Below are 14,609 nucleotides of genomic sequence, written 5' to 3'. Positions count from 1 at the left end.
CCCTCCTTTGTCCTTGAGCGGACCCACTGTTTCTCAAACTACCATCTTGCTCCCGAGGTGTCTCGGGATTTTCCTTACTCTTGCTTGACAAGGACATTTCATGGTCCCCTTTCCTCATGGGACAACACCCATTCCAGGTACTAGTACATTAAACCTTCTCTGAATTGCTTCCAACACACTAAAATTCTTCCTTAAATAAGAAGACTGGTACTGTATGTTGCTCACCAGATGTGGTCTCATCAAAGCCCTGTGTATCTGTAGCATAACCTCTCTACTTTAGTATTCAATTCCTCTCACAATAAATGATAACATATTCCTAGCTTTCCTAATTATTTCATATACTGCATACTAATTTTTGTGATTCATGCATAGTACACTCAGATCCCTTTGCATCTCAGAGTTTTGTGATCTCTCATCATTTAAATCATATGCTTCTTTTGTTATTTTTCCTGCCAAAATGGACAATTTTACATTATCCTGCATTGTACGCCATTTGTCGGATCCTTGCCTGTTCAGTTAACCTATTTATATTCCTTTGTAGTTTACCTTATGTCCTCTGCACAACTTGCTTATCTCTCTTGGTGTCATTGGCAATTTTACCAATTGTATTTTGGCCCCTTCTCCTTTTCTCTAGGGTGGCGGAGTTCAAGAATGGGGGCATATTTTGAAGGTGAGAAGAGAAAAATTTTAAAACAACATGAGGAGCAATTTTGTTTTGGACAGAGAGTGGTTCATGTGTGGAATGAACTTCCAGAGGAAGTGGCGGATGCAGGTACAGTTACAATGTTTAAAAGACATTTTGGGTAAGTATGTGAATAAGAAATGTTTGTAAGGATATTGACCAAGCGCAGGCAGGTGGGGCGAGTTTAGTTTGGCATTATGGTCAGCATGGACTGGTTGGACCGAAGGATCTATTTGCATCCTTTATGACTCTATGACTGTAAATCAGTTATATATGTTGTCAATCAGAAAATAAACCACTGATGAAGAGCTTTTGCCCGAAATGTCAATTTTCCTGCTCCTCAGATGCTGCCTGACCTGCTGCGCTTTTCCAGCACCACTCTAATCTAGACTCTGATTTCCAGCATCCACAGTCCTCCCTTTTGTCTAATAAACCACTTATGTCTATTCAGCATCCAGTTAGTCAGCCAGTTTCCATCCATGATAATATGTTACCCCACATTAACTTTGGTGTGGTTCCTCATCAAATGTCTTCTAGAAATCTAAGTAGAGTACATCTACTGATTCTTATTCAACAGTACCTAACTTCTTCCAAGAATATAATAAATTGGTAAACATGATCTCCCTTTCGCAAAATCATGGTGACTCTGCTTCACTATCTGAAGTTTTCTAAATGCCCTGCTATAACCTCTTTAACAGTAGCTTTTCTATCTGACAGATGCTAAGCTAACTGACATGTAGCTTCCTGCTTTCATCTCCCTTCCTTTTTGAGTGCAGTCACAGAGTCATAGAGATGTACAGCACGGAAACAAATCCCTCGGTCCAACCCATCCATGCTGACCAGATATTGCAACGTAATCTAGTCCCACCTGCTAGCATTTGGCCCATATCCCTCTAAACCCTTCCTATTCATATACCTTTTAAATGTTGCAATTGTGCTAGCCTCCATCACTTCCTCTGGCAGCTCATTCCGTACACATACCACCCTCTTGTGTGAAAAAGTTTTCCCTTATGTCCCTATTATATCTCTACCCTCTCACCCTAAACCTTTGCCCTCTAGTTCTGAACTCCAACACCCCAAGGAAGAAACTTTGTCTATTTATCCTATCCATCCTCCTCATGATATTATAAATCTCTATAAGGTTCCCCCTCAGCCACCAACGCTCCAGGGAAAACAGCCTCAGCCTATTCAACCTCTCCCTATAGCTCAAATCCTCCAACCCTGGAAACATCCTTGTAAATCTTTTCTGAACTCTTTCAAGTTTCACAACATCTTTCTGATAGGAAGGAGACCAGAATTGCATGGAATATTCCAACAAAGGCCTAACCAATGTCCTGTACAGCTGCATCATGACCTCCCAGCTCCTGTACTCAATACTCTGACCAATAAAGGAAATCATACCAAATGCCTTCTTCACCATCCTATTTACCTGCGACTCCACTTTCAAGGAGCTATGAACCTGCACTCCAAGGTCTTTTTGCTCAGCAACACTCCCTTGGACCTTCAGTGTATGTGCCCTGCTCTGATTTGTTTTCCCAAAATGCAGCAAGTCACATTTTTCTAAATTAAACTCTATTTGTCACTCCTCAGCCCATTGGTTCATCTGATCAAGATCCTGTTGTAATCTGAGGTAACCCTCTTCGCTGTACACCAAATCTCCAATTTTGGTGTCATCTGCAAACTTATTAACTATACCTCCTATATTCATATCCAAATCATTTATATAAGTGATGAAAAGTAGATGACCCAACACTGATCCTTGTGGCACTCCACTGGTCACAGGCCTCCAGTCTAAAAAACAACCCTCCACCACCACCCTCTGTCTTCTACCTTTGAGCCAGTTCTGTATCCAAATGGCTAGTTTTCCCTGTATTCCATGAGATCTAACCTTGCTAATCAGTCTCCTATGGGGAACCTTGTCGAACGCCTTACTGAAGTCCATATAGATCATGCCCACTGCTCTGCGCTCATCAATCCTCTTTGTTACTTTTTCAAAAGCTCAATCAAATAAGAGAGTTACATTCACTATTTTCCAGTCTAATCGAATCTTCCCTGAATCTAGGGAACTTTGGAAAATTAGAACCAATACACCAACTATCTTGCCAGCCACATTTAAAAAAAGTCCTAGAGTGATGTCTATCAAGGTTTGAAGACTTATCAATCCATGATTCCACAATTTACTCAGTATTACTTGCCTGTTGATTGTAATTTTCCTGAGTGTTTCTCTCCATCCTATTACCTGTGCAATTCATCAACATCGCCTTATTTTACTCCTTTAATTCTCCATGCTCCCTTTCTATGGGACGAATCTTAACTTTGTTAACTCTTTTTAAAATATCGACAACAATTCTTACATCTGTTCCTATATTTCTAGCCAGCTAAAGGTTTGTATTCAAACACTGAGAAAGGTCACATTGAAACCAAAAAAAAAGCGAAGTTTTGTCATGGCTTCTGTCTATTTGGGCAAACAAACACATACATTACTGATGAGGTTAAACATGACAGGCTTTGCTTTGCTCTAAGGCTAATGCTTAGCCTTGGCCATTTTTTGACTCATTGCACCAAGCTCTTTGTTTCATATTCAGAAGGCAACATGAGCATTTATATCGAAATATTAAACTTGGTGGCATTTAAAATCAGAATCCCAGAACTTGCTATCATTTGAAGGTGTGCCCCTTTCCACATTATCGGCTAGATGTTAAGCTTTTTAAGCAGGATTGACAGAGTACTTCTTTGTGTGAGGTCAAGCAAGTTTTCTTGGCATACCTTACCAAATGTACCACATTAATTTCCGGTTAATTGACAGCTCCTCTGTTGCAAGCAACACCTTTCCTCACTTGCTCTAATTACAGGTATTCTCCCACACTACAAACCCTGTGTAGCCTCAATGCTGTCTCCTCACTCCCTCAGAACACCTCACCTTTTAAAAGCCGGGCCACTCACTTGCATCTTATTTATTTGCTCCTTTCTGCCATTACAGGGAGGTGACATCCCATAACATGCTGAGTGAAACTGCCCAGAAGGTGGGGTGCCAGACATCTGTGTCGTCACCCACTCCAAAGAAAGGCTTCTTTCCTTGGCAAGAGAAGATATGGTCTCCACCACTACAGTCTGTTCTGATATAACGTGACAGTTCCTGTAAGATCCTGTATTATAAGAAAATCGCGTCATAGCAGCACAATTTAAAGCAATGGGGTCAGAATCACATTATAGCCCATAATGTGAGCTTTCCATGTAGAACATGGAAAGTTCATGTTCTACAAGTAATGGTCTAAATTTTTCAATAGCTTTATAGCCAATTTGCATTGAAGAAACGCGCATTATAGCAGAATTGACTGTACCAATCAGTGGCTGCAACACTGTCTGCTTCTATGTCTTACAGGTGGAACCATTCTCGTACGGGACCATAGGAGAGTTTGTCGACCTGCCTGAATTGTAATGACGAAGCATTGGAAGGACCAGTTCTCGGCATTGCTTCCTAGACCCCAGCAGCACGAGTCCTGTGAGGTCGCCCACAGAGTTTCTCAGACCTGCAGCTCTGCACTTTGGTGAGGCAGCAATGTCTCAGATGACTGGCAGTAAGAGCAGTGAGCAGCTCCCTGCTGAGGCCCGAGCAGGAGATCACTCCATGGATTTAGCAATGAGGCGTTTCATGCAGATGCACAGGGAGGAGCAGGCATTCAGCTCTCACTGTCCCGTATTGTTGAGAGGCTCTCATTGCCTGATTTTTGACGATACACTGCAGCACTGCAGCCAGTTCATCGATTGAATGCCTGCCTTATGACCGTCTGTCTACCTCCACAGACAGGTTGACAGCAACATTCCCTCATCCAAGGTTTGGCACACCATTATTGGCATTGTAACAGTGATCACATTATTGACTCCCTGTCTCATGCTCTAGTTTGCAACATCTTCCCTCACTTCCAACCCCCCCTAAAGCAATCACTAATTATGCAAGGCCTCTGCGCTCCCAAACCACTTGCCCTGAACACCCCACCACCTTCCACCTTTCGACCATGAGTAACAGCCTTGGTATCCATTTTCACCTACATTTCTTTTGTTCCAGGAGAAGACAGACCACAATAGGGCAGAAAGAGCCCAGACAGGTGGCTCCTCGATACTCGACTCCTCAACCTCCATGAGGAAAGAACCGACTCTCACAGTAGAGAACCAGGACCTCTCCTGTGGGACTCCATGTCCTGTCAAGCGAGTAAGTACTGCTCTTCATTTCACTGCACCATTTACATATCCCCTCTGTCAGTGTCAATCATCACTCACTACTCAGAGGCATTGGCCTGAATGCCTTCTGTGTCCTTTGTCTTGCAGGTAGTGCTAGGATTTCCACCATCTCCCCACGGACATGGTTGGCTCCACCAGAAGCCAAATCCTCCATCTCTGAGGAGGAGAGTATGGGGTCCTCAGGAGGAAGCATCACCAAGCTGCCTCCTGCAGCCTCCTCTCAGAGACCAGCGAGCCCTCCTCAGTTTAAGCTTCTGGGGATTCATGTGGGCCAGGCAAGGGAAAGTGGAAGGCCTGGCCATCTCTGGAGTGATCTGCTCAGATATAACACCTCAGTGAGAACATTGGCATTGGGAAGTTTGGGAACACAATCTGGTGAGCACCTTATTGCAACAGGTTGGAGAGGAGAGGACCCAGTAGTGTCAAAGAATAGGGTCTCCTGAATCTCCATTTCATGTCAGCAGTGGCCCATTGTCTAACCTATTCACCCTCTGACTTTAGTTTCTGAGAACAGATTAACTATGTCCATCCCTTTGATCAACATAAGTGGACATCCTGGATGAGAAGTTTCCAGACCCTGACTAATGCCCATACATCTCCCAAATCATGTTAATCCTACTCCCAAGAGAGGGGGATATGGAGCCATCAGACTGATCATCACTCAACCCTTGGACTGCAAAGACATGGACCCCTGACTAAGAACATCAGCTTCTCAGACGTCCCGCTGGACTGGAGAACAGCCAATGTTACCTGATTGTTGAAGGGCAGCAGGGATAATCCAGGAAATTACAGGCCTGTGAACCTCATGTCAGTGGTAACGAAATTATTGGAGAAGATTCTCGGGGCAAGTTCTATATGTATTTAGAAGCAAATGGACATTTTAACGATAGACAGCCTGGTTTTGCAATGGGGAGGTTGTGCCTCATTAACTTAATCGAGTTTTTTGAGAAGGTGTCAAAGATGATTGAGGGAAAAATGGTTGATGTTGTCTCCACGGACTTCAGCAAAGTTTTTGACAAGGTTCCTCATGGCAGACTGGTACAAAAGGTGGCGTCATATGTTATCAGGGGTGAGCTGGCAAGATGGATACAGAACTGGCTTAGTCACAGGAGGCAGAGAGTAGCGGTGGAAGGATGCTTTTCGGAATGGAGGGTTGTGACTAGTGGTGTTCCACAGGGGGCAGTGCAGGGACCTTTGCTGTTTGTGACCTCCATCATTCATTTGGAGGAAAACATGGCTGGTCTAATTAGTGTGTTTGCAGGCAATACAAAAATTGGTGGAGTTGTGGACAGTGAGGAGGATTGACAGAGATTATAACTGGATAAGGATCAGTTGAAGGCATCCACAGAAAAATGGCAGAAAGATTTTAATCCAGCCAAATGATTAGAGAAATTGAGGTTTTGGTTAAGAATAAGAAGGAAGCATATGTCAGGTATAGATAATAGCGGTCAAGTAAATCCCGAGAAGACTACAAAGGCATTAGGAGTATATTTAAAAGGTAAATCAGGATGCCAAAAAGGGGACATGATATAACTTTGGCAAATTGGGTTAAGGGGAATCCAAAGGGCTACTACAAATACATAAAGGATAAAGGGTAACTAGGGAGAGAATAGGGCCCCTTAAAGATCAGGAAGGCAGCCTGCGTGTGGAACCACAGGAGATGAGGGAGATACTAAATGACTGCTTTGCGTCAGTGTTTATTGTGGAGAAGGGTATGGAAGACAGAGAATGTAAGGAAATAAATAACGACATGTTGGAAAATGTCCATATTACAGAGGAAGAGGTGCTGGATGTCTTAAAATACATAAAGTGGATAAATCCCTGAGACCTGATCAGATGTACCTAGAGCTCTGTGGGAAGCTAAGGATGTGATTGCTGGGCCCCTTGCTGAGATACTTGTATCATCGATAGTCACAGGTGAGGTGCTGGAAGACTGGACATTAGCTAACATGGTGCCACTATTTAAGAAGGATGGTAAGGAAAAGTCAGGAAACTCTATACTTGTAAGCGTGACATTGATGGTTGGCAAGTTTTTGGAGGGAATCCTGAGGGACAGGATTTACATGTATTTGGAAAACAAGGACTGATTAAGGATAGTCAACATGGTCTTGTGCGTGGGAAAATCATATCTCACTAATTTTTGAAGAAGTAATAAAGAGGATTGATGAGGGCAGAGCAGTGGATGTGATCGATATGGACTTCAGTAAGCTGTTCGAAAAGGTTCCTCATGGTAGGCAAGTTAGCAAGGTTTGATCACATGGAATGTGGGGAGAACTAACCATTTGAATACAGAGTTGGCTCAAAGACAGAAGACAGAGGACGATGGTGGAGAGTTGCTTTTCGGACGGAAGGCCTTTGACCAGTGATGTGCTCCAAGGATCGGTGCTGGGTCCACTGCATTTGTCATTTATATAAATGATTTGGATGTGAACATAAGAGGTCTGGTTAGTAAGCTTGCAGATGATGCTAAAATTAGAGGTGTAGTGGACAGCGAAGAAGGTTACTTCAAGATATAATAGGATCTTAATCAGATGGAGTTTAATTTAGAAAAATGTGAGGTGCTGCATCTTTGGAAAGACAAATCAGGGCAGGATTTATAAACTTAATGATAAGGTCTTAATGGGGTGGCACGGTGGCTCAGTGGTTAGCACTGCTGCCTCACAGCGCCAGGGACCCCGGTTCAATTCCTGCCTCGGTCAATTGTTTGTGTGGAGTTTGCACATTCTCCCCGTGTCTGCGTGGGTTTCCTCCGGGTGCTTCGGTTTCCTCCCAAAGATGTGTGGGTTAGGTGAATTGACCATGCTAAATTGCCTGTAGTGTTAGGTGCATTAGTCAGGGGTGAATGTAGGGGGATGGGTCAGGGTGGGTTGCTCAGCGGGGGGTCGGTGTGGGCTTGTTGGGCCGAAGGGGCCTGTTTCCACACTGTAGGGAATCTAATCTAATCTAATCTTGGGGAGTGTTGCTGAACAAAGAGACCTTGGAGTGAAGGTTCATAGTTCTTTGAAAGTGGAGTCGCAGGTAAACAGGATAGCGAAGAAGGCATTTGGAATGCTTTCCTTTGTTGGTCAGTGCATTAAGTATAGGAGTTGGGAAGTCATGTTGCGGCTGTAGATGACATTGGTTAGGCCATTTTTGGAATACTGTGCGTAATTCTGGTTTCCCTGCTGTAAGAAGGACGTTGCAAAACTTGGAAGTGTTCAGAAAAGATTTACAAGGATGTTGCTAGGTTGGCGGGTTTGAGCTATAGGGAGAGGCTGAATAGGTTGGGGCTATTTTCCCTGGAGCCTCAGAGGTTGAGGCGTGACCTTACAGAGGTTTATAAAACCATGAGGGGCATGGATAGGATGAATAGACAAGGTCTTTTCCCCAGGATAGGGGAATCCAAAACTAGAGGACATAGGTTTAAGGTGAGAGGGATAAGTTTTAAAAGGGACCTAAGGGACAACTGTTTCACACAGAGGGTGGTGCGTGTATGGAATGAGCCACCAGAGGAAGTGGTGGAGGCTGGTTACAATAACAACATTGAAAAGGCATCTGGATGGGTATATGAATAGGAAAGGTTTAGAGGGAAATGGGCCAAATGCTAACATATAGGACTTTTTAAATTAGGTTATCTGGTCGGCATGGAAAATTCGGACTGAAAGGTCTGTCTCCATACTGTACAGCTCTATGTCTCTATGGCTCTAATTGTGAGGTGATGGATTTTGGAAGGTCAAGTACAGATGGAAATTATTCAGTGAATGGCAGAATGTTGATATGCAGAGAGATCTGGGTATGGAGTTCCACAAGTCATTGAAGATGGCAGCACAGTAGGTAAAGTAGTAAAGAAGACCTATGGCATGGTTGCCTTCATTGGAAGGGGCATTGGGTATAAGGATAGGCAAATTATGCTGTAGCTTTATTGAACTTTGGTAGGCCACACTTGGAATACAGTTCTGGTCACCACACTACCAGAAGAATGTGAATGTTTTGGACAGGGTACAGGAAAGATTTACCAGGATGTTGCCTGGTATGGGGGATGTTAGCTATGAAGAAAGGTTGGCTAGAATGGGTTTGTTTTCACTGGAATGCAGATGTTGAGTGGTAACCTCATACAAGTTTAGAAAATTGTGAATGGCATGGATAGAGTGGAAAATATGAGGCTTTTTCTAAGGAAGGAGGGGTCATTTACTAGAGGACACAGGTTCAAGGTGTGGGGGTCAGGTTTGAAAGTGATGTGTGAGGCAGATTTTTCACACAAAGGATGTTGAGTACACGGAACGTGCTGCCAGAGGTGGTGTTGGAAGCAGACATCATGGCAGCATTCAAGAAATACCTGGATGAATACATGAATAAGAAGGGAATGGAGCGATAGGGATCCTGTAAGTGAAGACAGATTTGGAATGGAAGGGCAAAATGGGTTGGTACAGGCTTGGAGGGCTTACTGGCCTGTTCCTGTGCTGTATTGTTCTTTGTTCTTTGATTGGATGCCTGACTGTGATCAGTCCTCTGGACTGGCATGGGAAGCTGCCCTATACTTCCCGTTCAGGAAACAATTGACAGATGGTGCCTCCATGAACTTTGATGAGGATGACTTTTTTAAGACTTTGAGTCAGGGTGCTTGCTTGCTGACACAAGGTGCAAGTGTGAGTTTTATATAGTACCCAGTCATCCAAGAAGCCCTGTTGACTGATGACTATTGATTGACAAGGCAAATTGCCTAGCGTGGAGAGTGTGGTGCTGGAAAAGCACAGCAGGTCAGGCAGCATCCGAGGAGCAGGAAAATCGACGTTTCGGGCAGAGGTCCTTCATCAGGAATGTGTCTTGTGAACCAAGGGGGCAGAGAGATAAATGGGAGGGGGGTGGGGCTGGGGGAAAGGTAAAAACAATGACTGCAGATGCTGGAAACCAGATTCTGGATTAGTGGTGCTTGAAGAGCACAGCAGTTCAGGCAGCATCCGAGGAGCTTCGAAATCAACGTTTCGGGCAAAAGCCCTTCATCAGGAAAGCTGAGAGTGCGATAGGGAGATGAAGGTGAGGTAAATGGTGATAGGTCGGAGAGGAGGGTGAAGCAGATAGGTGGGAAGGAAGATGGACAGGAAGGATAAGTCAAGAGGGTGGTACCGAATTGGAAGGTTGGATCTGGGATAAGGAGGGGGAAGGGAAAATGTGGAAACTGGGTGAAATCCACATTGATCCCGTGTGGTTGGAGAGTCCCAAGGCAGAAGATGAGCTGTTCTTCCCCCTGGTGGTCGATGGTAAGGGTTTGGAGATGGAGGAAGCCCAGAACTTGCATGTCCTTGGGGGAGTAGGAGGGAGAGTTAAAATATTTGGCCACGGGGTGGTGGGGTTGCTTCGTGTGTGAGTCCTGGAGATGTTCTCTGAAGTGTTTTGCAAGTAGGCGCCCTGTCTCCCCAGCGTACAGGAGACTGCATCAGGAGCAACAGATACAGTAAGTGACATGTGTGGAAGTGCAGGTAAATCTCTGATGCTGTGGAAGGCTGCTTTGGGACCTTGGAGAGAGGTGAGGGGGCTGGTTTGGGTGCAGGTTACACAATTCCTGTGGTGGTATGGGCAGGTGCTGGGAGGGGATGGTAGGTTGGTGGGGGATGTGTTTAGTTGACTGACTCTGCTAATTGACTTGGCAAGATAAGGTAACGCAAGGCAATGATGATGCGAGTATACAACTGGGTGCTAACTGAATGAGGATAAAGAAAGCAAGTGAGCAGCTCGGAAATATAGCCTTGCCTGATCTATGTGCTGGGTTTCTGCCTATGCATGCAAATTATCCTTGCAACAGCCTTCTAATTCTGGTTGTTGTCAGAGATTGCAACCCAAGATGGTGCTTACTGAGCATCCTGCAAATGTATTGGACAGGTGCCATATATTAGTGAGATGCATTGCATTAATGAAGTGTTTAACAAGGTCAAAAATCACACAACACCATTGAAAAGATGTTGTGAAACTTGAAAAGTTTCAGAAAAGATTTACAATGATGTTGCCAGGGACGGAGGATTTGAGCTACAGGGAGAGGCTGAACAGGCTGGGACTGTTTTCCCTGGAGCGTCGGAGGCTGAGGGGGTGACCTTATAAAGGTTTACAAAATTATGAGGGGCGTCGGGGAGTCCAGAACTAGAGGGCATAGGTTTAGGGTGAGAGGGGAAAGATATAGAAGAGACCTATGGGGCAACTTTTTCACACAGAGGGTGGTACATGTATGGAATGAGCTGCCAGAGGAAGTGGTGGAGGCTGGCACAATTGCAACATTTAAGAGGCGTTTGGATGTGTATATGAATAGGAAGGGTTTGTAGGGATATGGGCTGGGTGCTGGCAGGTGGGACTAGATTGGGTTGGGATATCTGGTCGGCATGGACGGGTTGGACCGAAGGGTCTGTTTCCGTGCTGTACATCTCTATGACTCTATGACTCTAAGTTAGAGTCCAACGGGTTTATTTGAAAACACTAGCTTTTGAAATGCTTCTCCTTCATCAGGCGCACTGAAAGCTAATGTTTTCAAATACATCTATTGGACTATAACCTGTTGTAGTGCGATCTTTGGTCTTATCCAACCAAGTCCAACACTGGCACCTCCAATCAAGGTATTTAATAAGCATTACTGCCTCTTAACTGGCAACTCAGCAAGAAGCTTGCATTACCGCTCAGCATACGCACTCAAGATGCGTATGCTGATATCGAGAGAGTCCTTACTAAATTTTTCCTCTGATTCTGCCACAAATCTCACTGTTGTCCTGTTGATCAGGTCTTTATAAGATTCTCGTCATTATTACTGCTCAACTGCATCACTTGAGAAATGAGTTAGAGTGCAAAGGAAATCCCTGAAAGTTAGATGGTGGCAGTTGAAAATTAAAAAAGTAACCGTGTAAATAAGTCGAGAAGACCTCTTGAAAAATAATTATGCTCTGACTGAAAATGAGTACAAAGTTCTGTAATCAAGAAAACGTAATTAGTATTGCAGTAAAAACAGAAATTTCAGAAAATCTGAATAACGTAGCACCTGCAGGGAGTAGCAAACTGATCAATTAAATATTTCCAGGATATTTGTTTTTATTTCATATTTTTGACATTTGTAATATGCCATTGACATTTTTCTGTTATGATAAGAACTGTTTCTGTTCAAGAACCTGATGGAAAACTCCCTCTTCGTTCCAATGAGATAATTTTTAAAAAATGAGATAAAATTCTTCAAAGAGAAATGTTTTGCTCTAAAAGCACACTGTGATAGCAATGCAACTTGGATTTAGTTTGGCTGTGATGCCCATGTAGGAGAAAGTGAGGACTGCAGATGCTGGAGATCAGAGCTGAAAAATGTGTTGCTGGAAAAGCGCAGCAGGTCAGGCAGCATCCAAGGAGCAGGAGAATCGACGTTTCTGGCATAAGCCGTTCTTCAGGTCCAGCAGACATCTTATTCTATTATCATTTATGATTTTTTCCACTGAGGAGCTTCAGAGTCAATCAGCCAATTGTGGGATTAAATAGGAACAGTGAATGTCAATACTCAACAAACTTTACACTTTCCACTAATGGGAACTGGTTTTCTGCAATTGATACTGTAGACAGCTGAGGCAGTCCAGTATATTTATTTGTGAGCTCCAAAGCCCATCTTGATGAAAGACTGTTTGCTTAGCAACCAGCTATGCTGTGGCAGAATTTTCTCTAAATCTATGTGAGCAAAAATAAATAAGTGGCCTCGCAGGGCGTACAAAATTTCTGCATTGCTCTCATCTCAAGGGGCAAAACAATTTAATTCAAACCACAGGGAGATAAATAATGAGGGATGATCTACTGTATTAATGGCTACAGCATTGACCACCCACCAGATGATGGCGAGTTTAATTCCCACAGTCAGATGTCATCTGCATTTACCCAACACAAAAGGAATGGCTTCTGCTGGTTCTCTGCCAGGCAATTAGGTAGAATGCCTCAGAGCAGCAGATGTTCCATATCAAGGGAAGTGAACACTGACATTCCTTATCACATAGACGTAACTCTCTTCCTTCTGGCAGGTTGCTGCCTCGGAGAAGTCTGTTGGTCAGGCTGCCTCGTTCTCATGACTACACAATATTGCCTGGATGTAAAAGGGTGAAGTGTTAGAGTGGGCTTTCTGAATGAGCACTCACTGTGTAGAACTCTCTGACAGCCTGCGCATGGAGGTTGCACATGTGAGGAATGCATGCACAGAAGTCGCCAGAGCACGTGGCTGCAGAGGTTACCAGGATACATGTGGACAGAGGACAATGGGGTACATGGGCACAGAAGTCACCTGGGTATGTGGCAGCAAAGGTCAATTAAATATATTTGGTATAGAGATCAAAGGGGAATGTGAGTATAAAGGATGTCAGGTTTTGTGGGCGCAGAGATCTTTGGGATCTGCATGCCATCTACTCATTGGTGTTAATGAGGGGAAAAGCATGTGAGACTAGATTAACTAACAATTTGTTTAATTATGGGTGTGTGTTCTTCCTGGTGGCGGGGGTTCAAGGGGCAGTGGGGAAGTGCAGTTTATTGCAGTTCTTAAAAAAATGGCATGCAAATAAGTTGCCAACCTGATTTATTTACTTAACCTCAGGAGGAAATTATTCTTGTTGGAGCAGCAGAAAGGTATGGCCAAGTCCACTCTCTACTTACCAAGATGCTGCCTGGATTAGAGGGTATGATCTATAAGGTGAGGCTAGAATAGTTTGGGTTGTTTTCTCCGGAGCAGCAGAGGCTGAGGGAGAGGTGATAGAAGTCTATAAAATTATGTTAAAAATCACCCAACATCAGGTTTATTTGGAAGCATTAGCTTTCGGAGCACTGCTCTTTTACTAGTTGGTTGTTGAGTATAAAATTGTAGGTCACAGAATTTATAGCAAAATTTATAGTGTGATGTAACTGAAATTATATATTGAAAAAGACCTGGATTGTTTGTTCAATTTCTCATCTTTTAGAATGACCATGTCGGTTTCAGTTCTTTCATATATAAATTCCAGAACTTTCTTAAAGTTACATTCTCAAGTTAACTTTAACAATAGGTGCAAAGTTGGCTTAGACAATGCATTGAAAGTGTGAGGTGCATCCCAATGTTCAGACCGATTCTAATCTAAAAAAGGGATTTACAGAAACTTACACGGACTTAAGCAGTTTTTGAGGAAAATAAAACAAAATTCTGCAAGCACAAATTGACCCCACAAACGTGTGTGTGTGTGTGCGCGCGTAGAGGGGTATGACTATCTGTGGTAGAGTGCGTAGATGTATGTGAGTGTGAGTGTAAAGGGGTATAATTCTGTGAGAGGGTGCGTGTGAGAGTTTGGGAGTGTATGTGTGAGTGTATGAGACAGCTTGTGTATGACAGAGGATCTGCATGAGTGTATGGGTCTGTAGGAGGGTGTGTGTGTCTGTCGGTGAGAGTGTGTGTGTGCGTGCACAGTGCAGTGGAGTCACCTGTGGTGTGTCATGAACCCAAGGTCCTGGTTGAGGCCAGCCCCATGGGTACTGAACTTGGCTATAAGCCTCTGATCGGCCACTTTTCGTTGTTGCCTGTCCCGAAGTCTGCCTTGGAGGATGGTCACCCAAAGGTCCGAGGTCGAATGTCCCGGACCTCTGAAGTGTTCCCCAACTGGGTGGGAACACTCCTGTCTGTTGATTGTTGTGCGGTGCCCATTCATCCGTTGCCATAGCCTTTGCTCGGTTTCCCCAATGTACCATGCCT

The sequence above is a fragment of the Chiloscyllium plagiosum genome, unplaced genomic scaffold, assembly GCF_037043375.1.
Source record: "Chiloscyllium plagiosum isolate Xiang-an unplaced genomic scaffold, Cpla_swu_hap1 HiC_scaffold_34, whole genome shotgun sequence".
NCBI classification, from domain to species: Eukaryota; Metazoa; Chordata; class Chondrichthyes; order Orectolobiformes; family Hemiscylliidae; genus Chiloscyllium; species Chiloscyllium plagiosum.
Note: the sequence above shows the minus strand (reverse complement) of the source record.